At 41.8% G+C, this 7,463-nt stretch overlaps 1 long non-coding RNA gene across 2 annotated transcripts; it reads right to left on the bottom strand.

Annotated features, from left to right (window-relative positions):
• Positions 1-2,196: 2,196 nt before the first annotated feature.
• Positions 2,197-5,826, bottom strand: LOC136498653 (uncharacterized). 2 transcript variants are annotated; one of them, XR_010769677.1, is made up of 3 exons: positions 5,451-5,826; positions 3,334-4,969; positions 2,197-3,146 (listed from the first exon to the last, which is right to left on the bottom strand). It is a non-coding gene; the product is annotated as an uncharacterized lncRNA (long non-coding RNA). The 2 variants fall into 2 exon arrangements; XR_010769676.1 differs by lacking the exon at positions 2,197-3,146 and having other exon boundaries at positions 3,148-4,969.
• Between the last annotated feature and the right edge of the window lie 1,637 nt (positions 5,827-7,463).

The following is a 7,463-nucleotide window of genomic DNA, read 5'->3' as shown; positions in this document are numbered from 1 at the left end:
TCAAAGTTTGCTTTTTCTTTGTTACTTTGTACAAATTTCAATTGGCCTGTCATTTTGGTGCACACTTAATGAAAACATGATAAATGTGTTTTTCTTGCATATGTGAACTCCTCTGATATTCGTGACCTCATGGGATCATATCAAGCTGGCATATATCGCATAGAGCGCTACTAGTGCTAAGTTAGTAATGTCATGTTTCTAATGATCTTCAATCGCATGCACTGATCTCTCATTCTTTGAAAACATGAATGAATCACAATTTGTTTTTCCCCTGTGCTGTAGTTGCATTGATTAGCTGTTGGCCTTCTAGAAATATCAAGGAATAAGATATAATAATGGCACAATAGTCATTTTGGTCCCTCAACTATTACTCGAGGCTCAATTTCATCCCTAAACTTTCAAAATGGCCGTTTAGGTCCTCAAACTTTAGTTTCAGGCTCAATTTCATCCTACAACTATGAAGATGATCGTTTCAGTCCTCAAACCTTGCATTTTGGGCTCAATTTCATCCATAAACTATCAAAGTGCATTTAACTTTTATTTTCAACTCAATTTTATCTATTCAAAAAGAAAACTTTATATTTTAGGCACAATTTCATCCATAAATTATCAAAATTATAGATCTGCTATTGTTTCAATATATCCATGTATTCTTAAAGAATAAATAGTGTTCGATGCAACTGTAATTGCTCCCACAAATATCATTTAGTCAGATATATATAAATGGTACCATTATAAGGTAACACTAAAAATAATAGCTTGGAATTATTAATGGCCACGAAAGAGTTTTTGGATGAATATTGTTTTCCTATCTCCAATCGCTAGTGGTGTTGGAGCTAACCAGGTGCAACATTGTAGCGTTCCACGTAGAACGTAGACAAAGTTGAGTTAAAAATAAAAGTTTAAAGAACAAAATACACTTTGATAGTTTATAAATGAAATTGAGCCCAAAATGCAAAGTTTGAGGACTAAAACGACCATCTTCATAGTCATAGGATGAAATTGAGCCTAAAAATAGAGTTTGAGGACTAAAACGGCCGTTTTGAAAGTTCAGGGACGAAACAGAGCCTTAAGTAATAGTTGAGGGACCAAAATGGCTATTCTACCATATAATAATCCCCTGTCTACAAATGTGTCACCTATCATTTTACCAATAGATGCTTCCAGGCCCACTTTCATTGAATAGAATGCGCAGCAGTGTACCATGCTGTAGCAAGTAGGTGCATACACTTATTTCCCCTCACAAGGATTTTGTATGGTCTGAAGTACTGAGACCTTATATATACCACAGAATACCATAGCCTTCATCAGTTCAGTCTTTCTGTTCTTGCTGTACTAGGCCAGTAAGCCAGGAAGAGGAAGAAAGAGAATATCTAAGAGCGGTGGGAATGGGAACATGGAGGAAAAAATGAAAACTATTGGATACAGACATTTGTCTCAGTGTTTTCCTGATGCCTCCCATTCCTACAGTTCTTTGGTGCTCCTTCCTCTTCCTTTGGCCTGCAAAATTGTTCCAGTCAAGGAAACAAATGCCAAAGTGAAGAATTGAATGATGAGATCTTGAGTGGGTAACCAAGAAAGTGGAAGAAAGAGAATGTCTAAGAGCAGTGGGAATGGGAACATGAAGGAAAGCATGAACTATGTATTTTCTGAATGTTTTCCTGTTGCCTCTCATTCCTATGGTTCTTAGGTGCTCCTTCCTCTTCCTTTGGCCTGTGAAATTAGTGCTAGTGAAGAAAACAGTATACACTCACATATAAGTTTAGATTGTGAGGCCTTGAGAGTCAGGAAGAGGAAGAAACGAGTGTCTAAGAGCAGTGGGCATGGGAACATGGAGGAAAGCCAAACTTTTCTTTACCTCTACAACTAGGGGTGGAGATTAGTTTAGTATTTCCCGATGCCTCCCATGCCTATTGTTCTTAGTTACTCCTTCCCCTTCCTTTTGGCTTACGCAACTGTTTTAGTAGATTAACACAACAAATGCATACAGAGGTTTAGAAACAGAGTTCATTAACATAGATCAAAAAGAAGAACAAAGAACCTAAGAACACATGCACTAGAAACGTGGAGGGAAGCCTATAACAATATTAATTAACGCCAATATTTGTTTCAGTACTTTTCAGATGCATCTCATGACTAGTGTTCTTAGGTGCTCCTCTGTTTTCTCCCCACCTTCTGGCTCATTGTTGACAAATAGAACACAAGAGATAAACTACATGGTTTCAGTTAGTCAAGGTATGGTTTAATTTACAGCATATGACTAACGTAAAATTAAATAACCAACTAGATGTAACTATGTAAGCATCAAATTTACCAGGAATTGGTTCCTAACTATGTCAGTTAATTTAACAATAGTTTTAGAATTTTTCAGAGATTCAACCTAAGTCAAAGGTAAGGCTGTATAGTTGTATGCGCCTTTGGCTGTTGCATTCTGCCGAAGGTACATGCACTAGTATATTTTTTTAACACAATGGTACATTGGTACATGCACTAGTATAGGGAAAAAAGTCGAATCAACTAATGTATCAATCAATATACCTATTTTTCTATATGTAAGTTACCTCGTACTTTTAATACAAGTTGGTGTTTGTGACTCTTTGGTTCATATGAAGATTGGTTTGTGGACTATAGTCAGATTTGATGCCCATCTGATGGATTCAAAGGCAGCGACACGTACTTAGATAAATATCTCAAATCTGGGAAGTTTAAAACTAACACGCACATATACTTTGATATGATGTCTACCATCTCATACAAGGTAGATCAAACAACGTATGCATAATACGTCCACAAAATAAAAATGAGAACAGAAAGAACATCCAGATTCAGTAAAACTATATACTGATGCACATGGTGAGAAGTGCATGAAAATTAAGTTCTTCATTGACAGAGAGCCCTTGTTAACACACATTACCAAATGAGTCAACACACAGTGACACACAAAAACAGAACAAGAAAGTTTAAATTCTTTGTATTCCCAAACTCTTACAGTTTAAACTTACATGGTAAATCATCGCTTACATGTTCCTAGACTATTCATAAGCCCATGGGATAATATCATGCCCACATATATTGCACAGTGAAGAACATTCATTCTAAATTATTTTTTTTCTTGGTTCTAGCAATCTTCAGCTCCATACACCAACCTTAAAAAAGGGCGTACCCAGTGCAGAGAGCTCCCGCTCTGTGCGGGGTCTGGGGAAGGGTGTTAGTGGCAAGCCTTACCCTCGCCTGTGCAATGCGAGGAGACCGCGACTCGAACCCGGGACCTTCCGGTCACAGGCGGTAAGACTCTACCGCTTGCACCAGGCCCGCCCTTCTCCATACACCAACCTTCTTTAAAAAAAACTAAACTAAATCATAGTCCCCTTTTTCTTTCCGATGTTGTAATGCCTCTCTCCAAACCAGGACTTGCCTGCTGACCTATTAGATGTGCATATGGAAAATATGTCCTATACACTTTCATTGAATGATAGGAATGATGATGTGCCATGGAGTAGGTGTACCCACTGCTTTCACTCTTAAGTCACAAGAACAGTAGACCACTGCACCACAGGTATTATATATAGCATCTGAATGCTTTAGGCATTGTATATACATACAAAAGTTCAGCTTCTTATCGAGTTGTCTAATAGACCCAGGCAAGCAAGGAAGAGGAAGAAAGAGTCTGTCTAAGAGCAGTGGGAATGGGAACATGGAGGAAAGCATGAGCTATCAGCTGGTTGCACCTCCAAAATTGGAAGTGGGCATTTGTCTCATTGCTTTCCTGGTGCCTCCCATTCCTATTGTTCTTAGGTGCTCCTTCCTCTTCCTTTGGCTCCTAACGATGTTCTAGTGAAGAATAAAATATACACATGTGTAGTTGCCTCAAAAAATATACACATGTGTAGGCTCAGGAACTGGGGTCTTAAAAGTAAGTTGGGAAGGGGAAGAAACTGGTGTCTAAGAGCAGTGCGCATGGGAATATTGGGGAAGGCACGCATTTTTCTTCTCTTCTGTAGTTCTGGAACTAGGGGTTCAGATTTGTTCTTTCCCAATGCCTCCCATGCCTATTGTTCTTAGTTTCTCCTTCCCCTTCCTTTAGGCTTACATTGACTGTTTCAGTAGATAAAACAAAACACATGCATACATGAACACATGTTGTGAGGAAAGGAAACAAAGAACCTAAGAACATTGTCCATGGAAACATTGAGGAAAGCCTGTGCAATCATCCTTTCTACACTAAGGGGTCGAGTCAAGACTTTTTTTTCAGTGCTTTTCCAATGGGATTAGCACAATCATTGTTGGCAAATAAAACAAAAATATAATCCATACTCTGGTTGGTAGTAGTATCTTGGCTTTGCAATTCACACAAGGTATTTGCTTCTCTATCTAAAGAAATTGGCCAATCTCATGCCAGTTATTTAAAAAACACAAGGGAGAGCTTATATGTCATGAGTAATGTGCAATAGCTCACTAATGTAGACATTAAAATTGCCCAAGAATGGGATCCTAATTCCAATTAGGTTAAAAAAAACTTTAACACTACTGGCAGAACAGTGTGGTGATTCAACCTAAGCCACATCCTTGATGAACATGACCAGTAACCTCCATCGTGAACTGAAATCCAAAGTGTCAGAGAGGGGGGGGGGGGACCTGCCTTGATTCAAGGGCATTCATCTAATACCAAAATTTTTTGCACATAAGCAAACTATAATGTATGTGCTAGATATATATATAAGCATACAGCATGCCGAGCCACTGTTCACCTAAAGAAGGCTTATTTTGATTCATTTCCTGTCCTCCATACCCTACATCTTATGCAGTGTCCAACCACCAATGACCTAGGCTGCTTAAAACTCAATTTCATCACCACCTCCTTGCTCCATCAGCTGTGGACACGAGCTGCAGCAGCACAACCATGCAAGAGGAGGTGCTGTGCGGGAGATGATCAGCACAGCTCGAAGGCAGATACATAGCAATTTATCTGCTGCCAATTTGCATCAGCAAAAATTTTCAGCACATTACTCAACATATGCTACTGATCCGCTGAAGAAAGTTTGCCCCCCTCCTAATTATCTTCAGCAGTACTAAAATTTATTCCCATAGTAGCTTCCTGAACTATGAAAATTGGTAGTAGCAATACTGAATTTATGGAATTTGGATTATGTACATCCATTGAGGATTATAAAAATAAATATACATGCAGTTTAAGAATAAAGATTTAGACTGAAGACCGGAAGTTAAATATACTGGATATATTTAAGTAGAGTCAGTGTTTGTATGAATTTCTTTACGTATTATGAACTTTTTTGTTGCAAAATTCACATGTTTCCATCAAACCCTTCGTGTTACCTCAGTGTTCGATGCCCAGCCAATAGTTTGCCACCGGCGTCAGAGGATAAACATATCACTTTAAAAAAAAATCACACTAGTCACTGCATGTTCTACGGGCAAGAGAGAACACTCACAGAACCAGCCCAGCATACGCCTTCTCTATGCGAATACGCGGAGCAGAGGCCGCGGACCATCGAGCCATCGAGGCCTCGACGTCCCCGCCCCCCTCTCGCGCGAGCTGTAGCGGCCGCCGCCCCGTTCTGCCCTCGCTCCAGGAACGCACGAGCGGAGCTCTAGGTCGCCGAACCTGAGAGGGCTCCCCTGTCTCCGTCTTGCCGTCTCGGTCCTCCGGCTTCATGGTTTCGGAGCTGGCGGTGGCCGGCGGTCGGAACCGGACACGGCGAGACTGGCGGTGGCCGTCTCGGTCGGTCATCCAAGGCGTTGCGTGTCACTGTGTCAGCAAGCATGTGGGCCTATCAGATTTCGTGGGCCTTGCTTTGATGCCTTCTGATCCGGAGAATGTTGAGCTTGGGCAGGCCACTAGCCAATATGTCTGGACCAACTGGACCATAGACTAGTCAATATACTCAAACTCAATGGGTTGGTTCGAGTTTTAGTCAAATACTTTTACCCCATGATCAAAACATACAAACCAACACATGTATATGCAGTGGATTGCAATTAAACTGATATATCATAAAGGTTCTAAGACATGCAACTTGATGGGAGTTTAAGTCAAGAGCATTTGGATATGGAAGAGTGTGTTTGGTTGGAGGGATGCGGTAGAAGAGGACGGGGCGAACCTTTTTTATGGTGTTTGGTTGCAGGAAAGAAGGGACATGATCATCCCCAGCAAGGGATATTTCTGAGAGATTTGGAGCATCCCCATACCTCATAAAAGTGTGGACAACTTCATCCCACATTGCCGACATGAAGTGTCATTTTGGCTCCCTTCCCTCCCGTACACGTAGGCAAGCAACCTCCAGCGCAAGAGGGTCGATGGGATCTAGCGCGAGAGAGGCTAGGAAGATTGGGACGTCCACGCTACACAATCGAATGGGCAGACTCGGACCTCTAGCACGGAGAGGGCGAGCTCTTGCCCCCAAGCCCTAGTGCATTTCGGGCAAGGTTGGGGGACTTCGAGCGAGGGAGGTCGGTTGGCTCCTGGAGGTGCTGTCATGTTATGGTGGGCAAAGAATAGTGGTGTGGTGGGGCAGAGTCAAACGGGGGAGGACGACTCGAGTCTAGGGCTTGAGGCAGAGGAAGGGTGCCAGTGCGAAGACGAAGGGGGTCATCGAGGGATGACCATGGGCGGCACCGGCAATGGGATAGGGTCCGTTCACTCCCTCTCAACGCACATTAGAATGGGAATGTGACAACATAACGACACCTAAAGCTCCTCTCGACTAGATAAGGTGAAACACAAGGACAGAAATGGCAGGTTAGGTGCCCACAAATTTTAGATTTCACAAGATGTTTTATAAAGTCCTTAAAATTCATGTTAGTGTGTTGGCCTTATAATGACATTCCAGCAAAGCTCACTCTAAAGAAGGCATTTTAGTCAAGTTAACCTTTGAGGATCCATAATAGTAAACCAAAATTTCTCAGTGCTACTGCAGACGGTCATATGAAAACAAGAGAACCCAAAATCCCTAATTCAACCGGCAATCGATCCAATAATTCTCCTTCTCTAATTGGATTTTGGTGGATCGATCGAATGCCATGGCCACCATCACCACAGAACAATAATACTCCGTTTGGATCTTGGTGACCGATCGAACGCCATGGCCGTCGCCGTGAGCCCTGAAGGCAGTGGCCACGAGAACGCCATGTGCCAAATTGATGATGAGTCTGAAGTTTGGTGGAACGAGATGCCTCTCCCTGGCTCCCGGTTTTGTGTTAAATAGGCTCGGGGAACAGCTCCCCGATGGTGGCTTGTACAAGGGATTGATTGATACAACAAGATAAACCTTATCATGTACAGCTTGAGCTACAATCTAGGAACTACCTAGTGGTACAATGAACCTAGACTAATACCGAATGGTGTACATCTGTTAACACCCCCACTCAATCTCAACCACTAACAAGGTTGAGATTGCTCCTAAACTTTAGCAGCTACAATGGGTTTTATCAACCCATCCGCTAAC

Source organism: Miscanthus floridulus, chromosome 12 (genome assembly GCF_019320115.1).
Source record: "Miscanthus floridulus cultivar M001 chromosome 12, ASM1932011v1, whole genome shotgun sequence".
In the NCBI taxonomy this organism is placed as follows: Eukaryota; Viridiplantae; Streptophyta; class Magnoliopsida; order Poales; family Poaceae; genus Miscanthus; species Miscanthus floridulus.
The sequence above is the reverse complement of the archived record's forward strand: the minus strand, read 5'-3'. Positions and strand labels throughout refer to the sequence as shown.